The 17528-nt window shown below is 54.9% G+C and overlaps 1 non-coding gene across 1 annotated transcript; it reads left to right on the top strand.

Annotated features, from left to right (window-relative positions):
* On the top strand, positions 16393–16481 carry MIR130A (microRNA 130a). The gene has a single exon (NR_129577.1). It is a non-coding gene; the product is annotated as a microRNA 130a (primary transcript).

Raw genomic sequence — 17528 nt, 5'->3', positions numbered from 1 at the left:
CCGATCTTTCCCAGCATCAGGGTCTTTTCAAATGATCAGCTGTTCACATCAGGTGGCCAAAGTGTTGGAGCTTCAGCTTCAACAGCAGTCTTTCCAATGAACATTCAGAGATGACTTCCTTTAGGATTGACTGGTTTGATCTGCTTGCAGTCCGAGGGACTCTCAAGAACTCAGATCATTATTATCTCCTTTTTGCCAGTGGAGAATGGAGCCTTAGAGAGTAATTAATCCAGCCCCTCAAGGCCTCTAAACTGGCGCAAAGCAGAGTTGGAAGTAGACCCCAGTGCTTAATAACCTAGACTCCATTTTTCTCAAGGTAATTTTTTTTTTTGTAACAACCTTACATATTCTCTGTCCTAAGACTTGTTTGAAATTATACTCGGCCATGACCAAAATCTCTCCACAATCTCGACTTTAAAAAAATATGTATGTATTTGGCTGCACAGGGTCTTAGCTGTGGCGTGTGGGATCTAGTTCCCTGACCGGGAATCGAACTCAGGCCCCTGCACCAGGAGCACAGAGGCTTAGCCATGGACGCCAGGGAGATCTCCACCATCTTGAATCTTGAGAAGAAATGTTGGGGAAATATGAATTCCCCTTCTCCCAGAAAAAAGCTTTTAAGCAAATTGGGACTCCTCTTCTGTCCTGACCTGCGCTGGATGGGGCAAGGACACGTCATTATTTCCTCCCTGGGGACCCAGGCTACCTACCTGCCAAGTGATTGTTCAAACTGCAAGTCCGCTTTAAGTGACCCAGACAAAAATCTACATTTTACATATTCCTCTCATTGTATATTTAACTGTGTCTTGATTAGCAACCTAGCACACGTGTAGACTCATACAGATACGTGCGCCTGTTGTGCGCGTGCTAAGTTGCTCAGTCGTGTCCCACTTTTTGCAACCCCAGCGACTGCAGGCTGCAAGACTCCCTTGTCCGTGGGATTCTCCAGGCAAGAGTGCTGGAGCGGGTTGCCATGCCCTCCTCCAGGGGGTCTTCCCCACCCAGGGATAGAACCTGCATCTCTTACGTCTCCTGCATGGGCAGGCGGGGTCTTTACCACCAGCACCACCTGGGAAGCCCATAGATATGAAAGTCGCTCAGTCGTGTCCGACTCTGCGACCTCAAGGACCATACAGTCCATGGAATTCTCCAGTCCAGAATACCAGAGTGGGTAGCCTACCCCTTCTCCAGCGGATCTTCCCGATCCAGGAATTGAACCGGGCTCTCCTGCATTGCAGGTGGATTTTTTACCAGCTGAGCTGCCAGGGAAGCCCAGGTTTGTGCAAGTGCATACAAGCGTGCATATGCGCACACACGTACAGGCACTCACTGTTACGAGGGAAGCTCCTGGCGTCCAGTGGCTGACTCCACACTCCCAAAGCGGGGTCCCCAGGGAACTAGATCCCACATGCCACAGCTCACACCCAAAGCAGCCAAATAAGTAAATATTTTTTAAAAACCGCTAATATTTGGGTCACAAATAGACACATTCACTCGCATTCACACACACGTACAAACCTCTGGAAGGCTGTGTCAGAATTTCCCTGCAAACTCTACACCCAGCCTCAGCTCCAAGCCCTCCAGGAGGGCCTCCCAGGCACTCCCTGGAGTGTTCACCCGGGAGCACTCCCGCAGGGGAAGGATCTCAGAGCCGCTCTTTGTTAATTACAGGGCCATCCATCATCCTGCGGTGACGGCCTGGCCGCGCGGCCCCGCCCCCCGTCGCCCCGTTTCGCCTTGGGCGGCAGAGCAGGCTAGCTCCACAGAGGCAGGGGCAGGGTCCGGCGCAGCTGAACGCCCTCCTCTCCTCTCCTCTCCTCTCCAGGGGGCTCCCGTGAATCCCCCACTCCTCTCCCTTGCTTAAGCCCCCTCACGCGGGGATCTTCCCACCTGCCCCACACCGGACTTCCTTTTCAGCATTTCCCTGAAACTTTGCAATCATCCCTGGTATTGTTTTGCCCGCTTAGCGGATGAAGAAAAGGAGCCTCGAGGAAATGATTTGCTCAAGGTCACCCCAGCTGGGAAGGCTCCATTGCGTTCAAACCAGACTCTGCAGTTTGCCTGGGATCCCGGTGTGTCACCCAGCCCGCCCCACCTCTGGGCGGGGGACTCCCCAGCTCAGGCCTCAAGTGTGAAGGGCTTGCTCACGGCTGAGGGGTTCCTCCTGGAAGCCCCACGGGGACTTCGTCCTTCTCTTCTCTCCTAAACCAGCTTCAGGGCCAGAGTCTCAAGGCGATCCACAGTGGACACAAACAAGAGCCGCGGGCCAAGGGTCAGGGGCCGAGCAGAAGATGCCTGGTTACAGGGTGAGATGAGAGGCGAGGGTCTGGGGCCACCAGACACACGGTGCCTGACCTGCAGGGTCCAGGATCACTGTCAAGGCCAGCTCCTGTCCTGCGGCCACAGCGGGTCGGTCAGCCCCTGTCCCCACCCTTGCTCATCCAGCCCTGCCTCGTGGGGACTGAGCCCTCTGGAGAGGACTCTGTGCCCCTTCAGAGTGTGAGGACCCGGGCAGTGTGGTCCTCATTAGAAAAAGCTGCTCCAGGTCCGGTGCATGAGACAGGGTGCTCAGGGCTGGTGCACCGGGATGACCCTGAAGGATGGGATGGGGAGGGCCGCGAGAGGGGGCTTCAGGATGGGGGACACATGTACACCCATAGCTGATTCAAGTCAATGTATGGCGAAAATTACTACAATATTGTAATTAGCCTCCAATTAAAATAAATACATTAATTTTTTTTAAAAAAAGGAAAAAAAATGAATATTAAAAAAGAAAGAAAAAGCTGTTCCCCTTGCCTAGATAATTCTGAAAAACCCCTGGAGGGCAGGGACCGTGTCTTTTTGTCATTAGCCTAAGCTTCAAGCAGGGAGGCTGGCACCTACCAAGCTGGCTGTCAGTACCTATTGGCTGAAGCGAAACGAAAGGGAAACGCCTTTCGAATGCTGTCCGGCTTCATTCTTTCATACTTTTGGCCGCGCTGGGTCTCCGTTGCTGTGTGCGGGCGTCTCTAGCTGTGGCGAGCAGGGGTGCTCTGCAGTTGCGCTGTTCTCGCGGGCTCCTCACAGCACTGGCTTCTCTCGCTGCAGAGCACGGGCCTGGGCACCGGCTCTGTAGTTGTGATGGACGGGCTTGTTTGTTCCCCCGCATGTGGGATCCGCTGGGACCGGGGATGGAACCTGTGTCCCCAGCGCTGGCAGGTGGACTCATATCGACTGCGCCACCAGGGAACTCCTCGTCCATTTATTCAGACGCTGTCATTCTCCTGAGTCCAGTGCAAGCCACGTCCTCCCGTCCCCCTGGGAGTGCCCTCTGCGCTTCGCAGTCAACAGCAGTGTGTTCATGAGTGGTTGCCTTTTCACTCCAGCTGCTAGGAAGCTCCTTGGGAATACCGCAGAGACCATCTAGGCCTATACACGCTTTTGATTCAAAGTGGGCAACGTCCGTATTTGGGTAAAGATCTTTTTTTCCCTAAAGCAATGACATCGACGTTATTCTTAGCTTTTGTGTCTCCTGAGGAAACCACTGGAGGGAGGAAACCACTGGAGGTAGGAAGCCCGAGGCATGGCTTCTTGTGGTCATTATCAGCTAGGGTTTTGCCTAACGGGTTGTTTCTCAAGGAGGGGACCACACATTGGCAGTGTGCGGTCCTTCCTCCTCCCTGCTGCTCAGGCCTGTGTCCCTGGGGTTGGGATTTAGGGCTTGTGGAGAGCTGGCTTCAGTGGGAGCCGAGTGATGGTTCTGCACCCTGCCTGTTAGGAGACGTCTGGAGCCTGGAATGTTCGTGACTCTGGGATTCAACAGTGTGGCACCACTGCAGATGTCTTACCTATACAAACGGGCCACCTAAAGAGAAGCTGTCCTCTGTAACTGTCCCCTGTCCCTCTAAACGATATGCAACATCTATAGACCTCCCAGATTCACCCACCTTGTATATTTCCACCTAAGATGTTTCATCTAACAATTATTTACATCCCGGAAAACAAAAGACCAGCAAACCATGAAGCTCCCACCAAACGGCTTTGAAAGAAAGGGGAGAAGTAGGCTCTCATACCAACCAGTCTCTGGTAAGAAGCACCGTTCTCTTTTGTAGCTGTCTATTTGTTTGTCTAGATTTTGGCTGCACTGTGCGGCATGCGGGAGCTTATTCCCAGACCAGGGATGGAACCCACGCCCCCTGCATGGGGAAGCGTGGAAACTCAAACCAGTGGACCGCCAGGGAGATTCCAAGAAGCACCAGTCTCGCAGCATCAATCACAAGAGCTGAGAGGCAGAAGCAGTCTAAACATCCATCTGGACAAAGAATATGTGGCTAAAGAAAATGAAGTATATCCACACAATGCAATGTGATTCAGTTTAAAAGAGAAAAAATGTTGCCACGTCCTACATCATGGATGGAACTTGAGGACGTCACCTCATACCAGTAGACTTGGACATTCTTTGCCTCTGGTCACTGCTGAAATAAGCCAGGGACAAAAGACAAATACCGTCCAAGTCTACTGATACGAGGGGGTCTAACGGAGCCGAATTCTTAGAGGATAGAATGGTGGCCGCCGGGGCTGGAGGGAGAGGGAGCAGGGGTCTTGATCTTCAGTAGCTGGGGCGGTTCAGTTTTGTAAGATGAGAAGGTTCTAGAAATCTGTTACATGACGACGTGCAGTAACAGTGTAGTAGTGCTATATACTAAAAATGGCTCAAAAGGTGAATTGTTTATTTTTTAACCACAATTCTTTTTTTTTTTTTTTTTTTTTTTTAAGCACCATTCATGGGCCACAAGTCTGTCCCAGGGATTTCCAAGGAGCAAAGTACTCGCCATAACTGGACACAATGGGTATTGCTTTTCTCACTTCATAAAGGGAGGGAAAGAGAGGCCTATAGACCTATTTGAACCTGTGGCCGTCTGCCTCCCAGCACCCATGCTTTCTGGCCACTGTGGGCGCCTGCATGCGGGCTGGGCTGCAGTCGGTCACTCCACAAATGAGAGCAGAAAATGGGAGCAGAGAGAAAGTCCTCTGGCTTTGCAAGGCCAGACTTTCCAGGCCAAACCACCCCTTCAACCACGCCAACAGTCCCCCGCAGCACGTTCCCACTTCTTCCTTTGTAACAGAACCCTTGATATTTAGCTGGTTGGTTACCCGGCCACCTGAAATAGAAAGAACTCCTCCCTCGAAATCTGCTGGGACCACGTGACTACATTCCGGCCAATGGGATGTAAGGAGAAGTATCATAGACAACCTCTGGAGAGTCTCTTTAAAAGAGGAGCACATCCTTCTTCAGTCCTTGTTTCTCCCCTCTACAGGCTGGAATAAAACATAATGGCTGGAGCTTGAGTGGCCATTATGGATCGGATCATGAGGTAGAAACTAACATTAACTGATAACCCCAACCATAGCACATCGATACCATCATGTAAGGCCCCTGCACGCAAGGAGGGCATCTGACTTGTCAACAATGCGTATGTTGCATTTGAGAGAGATCTGAGGTCATCTCATTGGTCCTGACAGGCCTAGTAGGACCCAGATCCTTTAGGGCTGATTGTTGGATGAAATCACAAGATACCAAGTGCCCACAGAGAAAGCATAGAGGTTCTGAAGACAAACACTTACAAATTAAGAAGCCAAGACCACTGACTTCTGTTTTCCCATTCATTCATTCAACAAGTAACATTTGAGGGCTCGCTATGTGCTAGGCACTGCTGTAGCCCTGGAAATACAGTGTCGAACAAGACAAGAGCCCTGGTCCCAGAGGTCCTGGCCTGCTATGGACTCACGTTGTCTTCTTTCCACTTCCTACCGTGTGATACAAAATGTCCCTCGCCTGTGGGAGGTGGGGGTGGGAGAGGGAATTTTTAAATGGGGCCAAAGAGGGCAAGAGGAAATTGCACCTCTCCGGAGACTCTCAGGAAATCTCCTGAGAAAGCCCATTTTGGAGCAACAGAGGAGAGATTCCTATGTCTTGTTCTGGCTTGCTCTGCGGGTGGGGGTGGAGTCGAGAGCTGCAATATGAAATCAATAAACTCACCTGAGAATCCACCAGCGGAGCCGGTTCTTTAAGTTTCTCCAGCATCCCAAAGGGCTCCAGCTGCCAAAAACGATTCCTGATATTAGTACTGGCCAAGGCAGTAAAAAGTTCCCCAGTGGAGACCTGTATTTTCTAAACCGAAATCATGGCACAGTGTCTGAGCATTCCCTGTCCCTGTGGGGTCCACGGCAACTGGAAAGTTTTGAAATCAGAGCTCCCTGCGGATACAGATTTGGGGCATATGACGTTGAATCATACTGGCTTGGCATGTCACCCTAGAATCCTTTTGCTGCTAGAAATTAATAAATCTAGCTGCTCATTGCAGCACCATTCATAATGGTCAAGATGTAGGGACAACGTAAATGTCCGTTGCAACAAATGGATACAGGAAGTGTGGTGAAGGCACCCAGTGGAGTCGGATTCAGCCTTAAAAACAGAAGGAACTTCCGCAATGAGTGAAAACACGGGTGAGCCTTGAGGATATCACGCTGAATAAAATAGACCTACCGCAGAAAGACAAATACTGTGTGATTCCACTTACATGACGTTTCCAAAATAGTCAGACTCTCAGAATCAAAGAATGGAACAGTGATTGCCAAGGGCTGGAGGCAAAGAAAATGGAAAATGACTAATCCACCAGCATAAAGCTTGAATTAAGAAAGATGAATAAACCCTAGAGATCTGCGGGACAACATTGTGTCCATTGTCAATAACACTGCATTGTACACTTTAAAATCTGTTAACAGGGCAAATGTGTTGAATATTAAGCATACTTACCATAACAAGATAATTTTTTAAAAAATCTAGCAGTGAACTAACAACTGATCTTGTACTAAGTGTTCTGACTGTTGCCCCTGGGAAACTGTCATCCTGTCTGGGGAGATGTAACAAGGAAAAATTAAAAGGCACACTCTCTCCTCGCAGGGAGACTCGGGGCTTGACGGGGGATCAGACATAAACCAACCACGCCTGCACGAGGCAGCAGCTGCAATTAGAAAGGCAGGTAGGGCTCAGTTTGGAAGACACGGAATGCCACGCTAAGAAGTTCGGAACGTATTCTCTGTATGAAGGTCTAACCTGAATTGATGAAAGGCGGGCACAATATGTAGTAAATGGACTCTGGAGGGTTCATACTCTTGAAATGTTACATCAAACACAAAATATAGATTTTCTAGAAAGATCTACCTTACCCATAGATTTCATCAGCTTTTAAAAGAAGGTTCCTTAACCCAATAAAGTCTTCCCTGGTGGCTCAGAGATAAAGAATCTGCTTGCCAGATTTGATCCCTGGGTCGGGAAGATTCCCTGGAGAAGGAAATGGAAACCACCCCAGTATCCTTGCCGGAGAACCCGATTGGCAGAGGAGCCTGGCGGGCTCCAGTCCACAGGGTCGCAGAGTCAGATGCGACTGAGCGACTAAGAAACAACAACCAATAAAGGTTAGAAAATGTGGTCTGGGCACTAGAGAGCCCTCACAGTTCAGGGCAGATGAATGGTCTGAGGTCCGTGCTGCGGGCTCATGCTCTGATGCAGGGGAGGTTGGAAGGAGGGCTTTTCAGAGGATGATTCAAAACCCCAGGGTGGATATTAAGCTGACAGGCGGATAGCATCTAAACACACAGGATTCAGGGCAGTTCTGGATGAAAGAGGCGTAGGGAAAGAACAGGAAGGATCAGAATTACGAGTGGGACCACAAGGAGAAAGATGACAAAGAAGGTATGAGAGACTTTCCAATGACACAATTTCTTATGATTTGCCTTAGAGTCAGAGGGAGTTTATTTTCACAACACCAGCCCAAACTGCATTCCAAACGACAAGGTCACCAGACAGTTTGTCCGAATTTCATTTTGTCTGTAGTGTGTTTTGATATGAGAGTCAGGTACACTGTTTTCCTCCTCCAAATCATGGGATTCACCTCCAGAAATTCTGTAGGATTCAAACAACTAGGAGGAAACCTTGCTCACTTGTTTAGCTCGCGTTTCTCTAGGTCACCTTGGAGCCTCCTCCATCTTTGCGAAGGAAGACGGCCTCTTCTACGGTTCTATAGAAGCCGTGTTGCACGGGCTATTTCACCTCCAGAGCAGATGAGGAAGGGCAGAAATGACTTCAAGGTTTTCGCCCTAAACAACTTTGTCATGCTTTCATCCGCAAAATAGAACCTAGGAAAAGAAGCAGCTTTGTGGGGGAGACGAAGGTAAGATAATTGGATTTGGGCAAACTGAATCCAGGTATTTCTGAGACATTTTATCCACCAGGGACCCTCGGGCTGTGGGGGTGCAGAATTCGTCTGAAACCGACAGAAGCAGGAGGAACGTCCGGGCTGATGTAACCAAAGCCTCTAGAGGTTCTGCTGCAGGTGTGGCTGTATCAGGCGTATCTCTCTCCCCATCTCTCGCCTTCTTGTTCCTTAATCCATTTCCAGTTTAGGCAGATTCTCCTCCACAAGACAGTGGTTGTGACCTCCAGCAGTTTCAAGCTTACCCTCTCCTCCAGAACAATGCCAGCAACTCCACTCTCTCCAAAGTCCTGGCAAACATCTCAGGTCTAATTCTGATCGACTTTGATTAGATGCCCAGCCTTGATTCAGTTATCGTGGTTTCACTGGCTAAAACTTCTGCGGCTGACAGGCTCGAAGCTGCCCCTCCCCAGTGAGCCTGCTTCCTGGATGACACCTCTGTGTCGTCTTCTCCCCCTGAGTGACTGACTTAGTTCTGACCAATCAAATATGGCAACATGGCGATGCTGTCACTTCTGGGATGAGGTGATTGAAGATTTGGACTTCCGTCTCGCTAGCAGACTCGCTGGCTTTGCTGATGCAAGCCGCCACGGGGCGGACACCCACGTGGCCAGCAACCGAGGGTGGCCAATCGCCACCAAAGAGCCAAGACCTTCAGTTCGACAGCCCCTGAGGAGCTGAATCCTGCCCTCAACTCTGAAAGCGTAGTTGAGCCTTCAGATGAGACCCGAGTGCTGGGTGACACCTTGATTAATGTCTCATGAGAGACCACGATCGGAGGACCCAACCGAAGCCTGCCCAGATTCCCGACTTACAGAAACCACGAGAAAATAATTGTGTGCTGTCTTAAGCCCCTGAGTTTAGGGCTAATTTGTTACACAGCCAGAAACGACTGATACGCCTGGTTTCTGGGAATGCCCCCCAAAGGGGCAGACGAGGTCAACCTTGGGTGACCCACACGGAGGGAAAGCAGGGGACGGTTGTCTCCCCAAAGGAAAGCTAGGGGGCAGTTACCAGGTTCAGGATGGAGTCTGGGCAGGCAGAAACACCTGACACCTACCTCATACGCTGGGAATGCTAGGAGGCAGCTGAAAACACACCCAGAGCTGGATTGGGCAGTGATTCACGCACAGGTGGCTGTTGAAAGTGCAGGAATGGATGAGACTGCCTCCGAGGAGGGACGCACCGAGGGCAGGGTCTCTTGGGACGAGCAGCCATGAAGGGGGAGATGGGAGGAGAGGCAGATGCGCGCAGGGCAGGGCCAGGGTCAGCACATCACCTCTGATACTGACATTGAACGAATTCGGCTTGTCTGGTCAGGGAGGCAAGCATCTGAGGAGTTGTAGCATCCTGTTAGAAACCTGGGCTTTTCTCCACACCACCCCCCCCCCCTTTTTCTTATCGTGGACCATTTTTAAAAGCCTTTCTGGAATTCGTTACAGTTTTGCTTCCGTTTTCTCTTTGGGGTTTTTTGGCCGCAAGGCTGCAGGATCTTGGCTCCCTGACCGGGGATCGAACCCACATCCCCTGCATCGGGTGGTGACATCTTGACCGCTGGACCGCCAGGGATTTTTTTTCGGGAAGATGGAAATCTGGGCTGTCAGGTCAGAAGTTATATGTTGGAAAGACACCACACCGACGTGAGTATTAATATTAAAAGCAGGCAAAGGGATGATTTTGTGCAGCAAGAAACCTCGAGGGAAGACAGAGGCCCTGGGCAGATCGTCGCAGAACGTGTGCTTAGGCAGGAGGGGAAGGAAAAAGACCCAAGGGAAGGGACCGGAGAAGGAATCGCCGGAGAAATAAGAGGCAACTCAAGGCTGGTCTAGTCTCCTGGAAGCCACCAGAATTTCAAGACTGATGTAGACAAGAGAGGTGGGTGCTAAAGAGAGCTTGTGTGTGGCGGGGACTGAGCAAAGGATGATGAACCAGGCTTCAGGGGGTCAGGGTGGTCCTAGTGGGAACCGTTTCAGCAGAAAGCAGGGGCGGAGGCTGGACTGCACGGGTTTACGAGTGAGTGGGACGTGAAGGAGAGGTGTGGAAAGCCAACTGGCTCTGTGAGAAGTGGTCTACTTGGCCCGATTTGAGCCTCGGTGTAGGCTGATGGCAAACACCTCCGCTACATCTTTCCATCCCCATCTCGGGGTAATTTCAGTGGCCCTCCTTGAGCGCTAGTACAGGCTGTAAGCATCCACAGGCCTTTGCTGTAATGAGCGGCTGAGAAACAGGCTCACTTGTGCTGGCTGTGGGATCTCTGAGGTGAGTACCACTCAACCCAGCCACCATAGTGCAACGGTGGTCACAGGCGGTGTGTAACCCAGGGAGCAAGGGCTGCGTCCTGGTGAACCTTAATCGCAAAAGCAAAGAACAAATCCCAAAGCAAACAAAACCCGAAACGTCCCAAAGAAACAAACAAAAGAATCTGCAGCAGGCAGCGGACAGAATCCGATCTGTGGGCTCTAACTCGCTGACCCTTGCTCTGGGCTCCTGGAAGGGGGTTGGAGACGCAAGTAAACGGGGCGACTGAGGAAGCAAGACCAGCATCAAGACCTCAGGGAGATGGGTTTGCCTCGGAGAGAAGGTTCTCGCACCTCTTTGGACACCTGTGGCTCTCTGACTCCCTCTTTGTGTGTCTGCCTTTCAACCCTCAACTAGGAGCACCCTGGGGCTAGGAACTTCTCCCAGCAGTGATTCCGGAGATTTCCACACAGGAAGCCCTCAGACACAGAAGCAGTGGACAGGAGACACAAAACATCACTGTGGAAGGAGGGGAAGGAAAGAGCTCCTCATGGGAAGGCCTGTGTGGGCTCGGTGAGTGTGGAGCCATGAAGCCCGGCCCCTTCCACTGACATTCAATCGGAGAGGGAGCGTGTCTCCAGTGTTTTGGAGTCCGTCCTTCTGGGGGCAGAGGACTGGGGCAGAAGGTCTTGCTGACTCACAGCTACCCAGTTCTATGAGGCTCCCTGGTGGCTCAGCGGCACAGAATCTGCCTGCAATGCATGAGACGTGTAGGAGACACAGCTTTGATCCCTGGGTGGGGAAGATCCCATGGAGGAGGAAGTGACAGCCCGCTCTAGTATTCTTGCCAGGAGAATACCATGGACAGAGGAGCCTGGTGGGCTACAGTCCAGGGGTGGCGGAGTTGGACACGACTGATCTCATGGGCACGCCTGAGCTCTCGCACACACACGTACCCAAGTAGAGATCTGGAGGGACTCTGGAGATCAGCGAGAAAGGCAGAGGGCCAGCTCCAGAGTGACCCTGGACACAGACGATGAGGAAGAAAGGCTGCTGCAGAGCCCAGGAGCATTCTGGAACTCCCAGACAAAGCGGAAAGAATGTAGGGGCAGAGGCTGGAGCCAAATAGCTCCTGGTGCCTTTTTTTACACTCCTATAACAAGTTAGGATGTGAGAGCTGGACTGCGAAGAAAGCTGAGCGCTAAAGAATTGATGCTTTTGAACTGTGGTGTTGGAGAAGACTCTTGAGAGTCCCTTGGACTGCAAGGAGATCCAACCAGTCCACTCTAAAGGAGATCAGTCCTGAATATTCACTGGAAGGACTGATGCTGAAGCTGAAACTCCAGTACTTTGGCCACCTGATGCAAAGAACTGACTCACTGGAAAAGACCCTGACTCTGGGAAAGATTGAGGGCAGGAGGAGAAGGGGACAACAGAGGATGAGATGGTTAGATGGGGTCACTGACTCAATGGACATGAGTTTGAGCAGACTCTGGGAGACGGCGAGGGACAGAGGAGCCTGGCGTGCCTTCAATCTTGGCGCCCTTGGTGCTTTAGCCGCTCAGTCGTGTCCAAGTCTTTCAACCCCGCGGACTGTAGCCCGCCAGGCTCCTCCGTCCATGGGATTTTCCCAGGCAAGAATACTGGAGTGGGTTGCCATTTCCCCCTTCTCCAGGGGCCCTTCCCAACCCAAGAATCCAACCCTGGTCTCCTGCATTAGAAGCGGATTCTTTACCCACTGAGCTATGAGGGAAGTTTTGGGCCAAGGACATCCCCCACCCTAACTCCGGTCAACATCTTGGTGTTTATCCTTGGAAAAACATGAAGGTTGGGGCAAACTTGCAAATCCTCTACTACCCCTAACCTTCCGTGTGCTGTGGGTATGTGTAATCTCAGCTCCCACAGAGCAGACTGACAATCCGACAGCGGTAAGGAAAGCATTCGGACGAAGGTGGCAGGGATTTGAGCCTCACTTTCTGGACACTGACACACGTGGGATCTGGAGGGCTTTGCACCTTAGGGACAAGGAGAAAAGACTTTCTGCCTGAGCAAGATCCCTAGAGTGTTCTTCACCAGCAGGAACACCAGCATCTTGGGCCTGCAGTGTCCAAACTGGTGTCACTTGGTTACATGTGGCTATTAGAAGTGATTAAAATTAGATGCTTTCAGAACCCCATTTCCTCAGTCATAGTCTTGGAAAAGACCCTGATGCTGGGGAAGATTGAGGGAAGGAGCAGGAGGGGGTGACAGACGATGAGATGGTTGGATGGCCATTATCCACTTAATGGACATGAGTTTGAGTAAGCTCCGGGAGCTGGTGATGGACAGGGAAGGCTGGCATGCTGCAATCCATGGGGTCACAAAGAGTGGGACACGACTGAGCACCTGAACAACAGCAGTCATAGTAGCCAATTTCAAAGGGTCAGTAGCTGCACGTGGCTAGTGGCTACCACATTGGAGGGTACAGTGCAGACATTTCCGTCCTCACATAGAAACTTCTATAGGAAGTTCTCGACCAAACTTTTGCAAATCAGGAAACAGGCCCAGAGAGGAGACCGTGATCTCGAGAAGCCTGTTACCGCAAATCAGGGCCCAGAATAAAGGAACCCCCACGTCCAGGCCTGACTCACTGCCCGGCTCCCTCGCTCCTCCGTGCCGGTCTGGGCTCCCAGCTCCGAGTGGGCCCAGTACTGGGCCGGGCGGGGCTGGGCGGGCTGGTCCCAGGGGATCTGTGAGACGGAGCAGGGCTCCAGATGCTGCACATTCCTGCTAGGGTCAGGCCTGCCCCGCGGCAACCAGGGGCTGCAGCCGCTCAGAAGGGCCCAGATCTTTCCGGAGCGGCCCTCTTCCTGCCCAGCCCAGGGGGCTGGCTGGTTCAGGAGCGCTGCTCTGATCGCCTGAGCTGAGGCTGAAAGGCCAGGAGGGTCCCGGTTGGAGAGGGACTTCGGCTCAAGGGGCGTCGGGAGGCGGGCAGGAAATCGCACCTCTCGCGTCTCCTAGGGTCTCCGAGTCCGGCACCAGGGGCGTCCGCGAGCCGGGCTTCGGGAGCCGCGTTTGGCGGGAACCGGGTCCGCCCTCACCTGCAGCCGGGTGGGGGGCGTGATGGAACGAGCCGGGAGGCCGACCTCCCGGGGTGGGGGGTGCCCGTGGAGGTGGGGGGGAGGCCCGCGGAGGGGGCGCCTGGGAGCGCCTGGACCTCGCCGGCCGTGGGGGGGGCGCGGGGGATGGGGGTTGGGGGCGAAGAGGGGAGCCCGGCAGCCAATGGGCGGGAGGATCTCGTTTCAAAAGGGTGAACCCGCAGCCAATGGGAGCCTGGGGCAGCGGATCCTGCTCACTCCATTCAAGAATCCCAAGTATTCAAGATGGACGGCAGGGAGTGTGGAAGGAGAAGGGGGCGCGGGGGGCCCGGCGCCCGGCGCCCCCCGCCCCCGCCTCGGCCGCGGCCGCCGCGGGGCCCGAGCCCGGCCCGGGAGGGCGGCGGGCGGCGGGCGCCGGGGGGCGGGGGGCGCCGGGGCGGGGAGGGCAGAGAAAGGGCCCGGGAAGAGGGAGGCGGCGGGCCGAGGAGCGGAAGGAGGCGCGGCGTGTAGGTATCGGGGCGCCCCGAGGGCCAGCGCCGCGGACCGGGGGGCGCATCCTCTCGGCGAGGGCCGGGGGCGGGCCAGGCCCCTCCTCCGTCTTCTCTCCCCCCGCCGTCCCCTCCGCGCGGGCATCTCTTCTGGTTTCTTCTTTCGCCGCAACTGAGACGGGGGAGCAGCAGGCGTGTCGTGCTGGCGTGGCTCCCTGCGCCTTTCCAGCGGGGGTGTGGTGGGGCCGGGGCGGGGGGCTCCGCTGGGCCATCTGTGTGTGCCCAGGCGTGCGTGTATGTGTGTCTGTGTGCAGGGTGTGTGCGTGCGCGCGCGCAGGGTGTGTGTGTGTCTGTGTGAGCGCGCAGGGGTGTGTGTGTGTCTGTGTGTGCGCGCGCAGGGGTGTGTGTGTGTGCGCGCGCGCAGGGGGTGTGTGTGTGTGTGTCTGTGTGTGTGCAGGGGGTGTGGGGCACAGGGGACTTGGCGGGGGCGTTGAGGGGGGAACGCAGGGGCCGCAGGGTTGAACCCAGCGCGGAGTTGTGCGTCGGGAGAAGTTGTGGGACGAGCCGGGGGGCTGCGCGCGGGGGTGAGGCCCGCCCCTGCCTTAAGAGTTGCCGGGCCTGGAGGGGTGCGCTCCGAGCGCGAGCTGCGGGCTCCCCCCACGCACGCCGTCTGGGTAAGTGTGTAGTAAGCTGAGCCGTGCAGCAAGTGTGGCTGGAGTGTGTGCGCGCGCGCCCGTGTGTGGTCCAGCCTCAGGTGTGTGTGTCCCGGGGGCGGGGGGAGGGGGGCGCAAGCTGGCTGTGGAAGGAGCGTGCGCCCCCACGCCCGCCGCGCCCCGTTCCTGGGACCCTCCGGGCTGCCCCTCTGGTCGCCATGGCCGCGGGCCCGGCCTGCCCCGCCGCTCCCGCCGACCCTCCACCTGCCCTTTCCCTCCCTGCCGCGGGCCGGGCCCCATCCCCCGCTGCTCCGGGGGGCCGGGGCCGGAAGATGGTGGCCGCTGAGGAGCGGGGCGCGGGGAACTCGAGCCGCCCCTCCCCCGTTTCCTCCTCGGCCTCCACGCCCGCCTCTGCCAGGAGCCGGGGGGCGGCTCCGGGGCCCGGGGAGGGGGAGGGCCGCGCCTGCGGCCGGACTGCGGGGCCCGGCTCTGAGCGGAGGGGGCCGTGAGAGCCGCGGGGTCCGGCCCCCGCCCCCCACCCCGGATGCGATCTGGGTCCCCTGGGGGGCATCTCCCCCTGGCCTCCAGAAAGCTGGCTGGCCCGTGCTCTTGGCCCCTCGGCCCCTTGTTGACACGGTCCGATTCCCCACGGGGACGGCTTTGCTCAATCCAAGAGCAGAGGCTGGTGACCAACCCTCGCGGAGCCTGGATCTCCGTCCATTAGAACGGTGGGGCCCGGGCCCCGATTGCAGGAACAGACTGCATGGGAAGGCAGGGGACAGGCTCTGCTGCTTTCCGGGCTAGTGGGAGAGAACCACCTCCCCAGGAAGAGCTCCCGGCGGGGAGGGCGCAGGGCATCCCCCAGGGGCCCCTCTGATGGGTGCACCCCGGAATTACCCCACAGCCCGGCCCCCCAGGCCCGCAGCTCTAGCCAGGAGCCTGCCACCCCAGAGCTCTACCTGACTCTGAACCTTTGGTCGGTCTCAGGATTGTTTGTCTGGGGTGTAAGCCCCTTAGACTTGGTAGGATGGGGACGTCTGAAGATGCCGGTGAGCTTGAAAAACCCCCTAACCGGGTCCCTGGATAAACAGGAAACAGATTCTGACCCCACTGCCAAGGAAAGCCTGTTTCTAATGGTGAGGGAATGAACCGCACCATTTTGTTCCACGCTGAATCCACTCGGTGGATTTTGCAGGCCTCGGAGAGGAGCTGCCGAGGTGGGACTTCACCCATAGCTTCCTCCTGCAGACCTGGGGGTCTCTCTGTGCGGCCTGTTCACCCCCATCCGAGACTGTCCTGTGAAGGCCTAGACCTTCCCTTTATCTACACTAAAAAGGAGAGAGAGCTTTAGAGCGGGGAGGAAGCTCTGTGGTCTGGGCCAGCCAGCTCCTCTCTGAAGGGAAGCTGACAGGAGCTACAAATCCAGGTAAACCCAGCTGCACATCACCTGCGGACCTGGGGGCGGGGGTGTCTCCCAGTCGTCTTCCCGTGAAGACGGAATGCCAGGCTGCTTCCTGGCACTCTGTTCCCCCTGCCCTGAAACTTCTGGGGAAGGGTGGTCTCCATGTTAGGAAGGAGGAGTGGAGGGAACCAAGGGACGCCGGAGAAAGGAGGGGAGCTGTGCGCAAGGCGAGGAGGGGGCGGGGAGCCCAGGGGCCTGGGAGGAGGGCCGGCGCCCCTCTGCTGCGGGCCGGAGCTCTTTTCACATTGTGCTACTGTCTGCGCCTGTCACTAGCAGTGCAATGTTAAAAGGGCATTGGCCGCGCAGCGCTACCCAGCGCCGGCTGCCTCCTGGGCATCGGCCTTCCTCTCCTGCCTGGGCACCCCTCAGCCAGGGCACCCCCCCAGCCCTTCCTGGCAGGGATTCAGGAGGCCTCCCTCTGAATAAGTCAGACGGATAGCTCACACTTACAGAAGCACATCTGTGTGCCAGACACCAAGTGCATCATGGTGGGTCCTCAGGACCGAAAAGTAACATCCCCATTTTACAGATGGAAAAACTGAGTCAGGAGAGGCTTAAGCAGCTTGGCCAGAGTTTGATGGTGCTTAACGAACGTTTCAGAGCCTAGATCTAATCCTGTCCTAAATCACAGCTCACCAGTCTTGGAGAGGGTTGAGGAAGGTTGTCGCAGCTGAGGGGTAGAGGGTTTTTGGTGCCACCTGCTGGTTGTAGGGCTTAAAGGAGGAAAGGAGGGAGTGGCTGGTTGGCTAAAAAGTTCCCAGACTCAGTTTGGGATCGGAGGGTGGGTGGAGAAGATTGAGAGAATCCCTGTTGGGTCCAGAGTAGACCTCCATGAGAAAAAGGGGGTGCACAGGCAAGGAAAAAAGGCTAACCCGAAAGGACTGCACCCCAGGGAAGGGCCGTTGCGCTCCTGGCATTCCATGCCTGCAGCTCCTTCCCTGGCTCTCAGGCAGAAAAAAGAGACCTCCTCTCCACCTACCCCTCTTAGTCACAGGGTACTTGACACCTGTCTGAGCATCCAAAGTTTGGACAGTCCCGCCCCATGGCCTGATCGCAAAGATTGCATAGGATCCCTGAACCCAACTCACGGAATGATTCTTCCAGGAGAGATTACAAAGAACCGAGACCCAGGGGTGCCGTTTACTTTCCTGTTCCCCACAGTTCCTAGTTGGCTTAATCAGTAAATTGAGAGAGAGGCAGATTTGGGGAGCTTTAAACTGAACTGAACTGAAGGCGGCAGCTAGTTTGCACCTGATGTTCAAGGTCAGAAATTTTCAAGGACAAGCCTTCCTGAACTTTAGTGCAAGAAGTGGGGTTGAGAAGGACAGGGTTTCTGGGTCCCTTGCTGGAACCTG

This window comes from Capra hircus, chromosome 15, assembly GCF_001704415.2.
Source record: "Capra hircus breed San Clemente chromosome 15, ASM170441v1, whole genome shotgun sequence".
NCBI classification, from domain to species: Eukaryota; Metazoa; Chordata; class Mammalia; order Artiodactyla; family Bovidae; genus Capra; species Capra hircus.
This window is presented reverse-complemented; position numbering and strand designations above follow the sequence as displayed.